This window comes from Arachis duranensis, chromosome 4, assembly GCF_000817695.3.
Source record: "Arachis duranensis cultivar V14167 chromosome 4, aradu.V14167.gnm2.J7QH, whole genome shotgun sequence".
In the NCBI taxonomy this organism is placed as follows: Eukaryota; Viridiplantae; Streptophyta; class Magnoliopsida; order Fabales; family Fabaceae; genus Arachis; species Arachis duranensis.
Genome location: NC_029775.3, coordinates 19901332 through 19902045, shown reverse-complemented (window position 1 = coordinate 19902045; position 714 = coordinate 19901332).

Genomic DNA, 714 nt, shown 5'->3' with positions numbered 1-714 from the left:
GAGTAAGGGTCGATCCCACGGAGATTATTGGTTTGAAGCAATCAATGTTTATTTTATTAATCTTAGTCAGGGGGCCAATAAAGTTAATTGGATTTATTTGTAAGAAGCCAAACTATTTAAAATTGTAAGTTGAAATAATAGAGAATACTAGTGTTACTTGTTGTGCAGTAATGGGGAATATGTTGGAGTTTTTGGAGATGCTTTGTCCTTTGACTTCAACTCTTCCTTGAAATCCTCTTCTCACACGCAAGTTCCTTCCATGGCAGGCTCTATGTAGGGTGTCACCGTTGTCAGTGGCTACTTCCCATCCTCTCAGTGAAAACGCTCCTATGCTCTGTCACAGCACAGCTAATCATCTGTCGGTTCTCAATCAGGTTGGAATAGAATCCATTGATTCTTTTGCGTCTGTCACTAACGCCCAGCCCTCAGGAGTTTGAAGCACGTCACAGTCATTCAATCCCGGAATCCTACTCAGAATACCACAGACAAGGTTTAGACTTTCCGGATTCTCATGGATGCCGCCATCAATCTGGCTTATACCACGAAGATTCTGTTGGGGAATCTAAGAGATATTCATTCAATCTGATGTAGAACGGAGGTGGTTGTCAGGCACACGATCATAGATTGAGGAAGGTGATGAGTGTCACGGATCATCACCTTCTCCACAGTTAAGCGCGAATAAACATCTTAGATAAGAACAAGCGTGCTTGAATG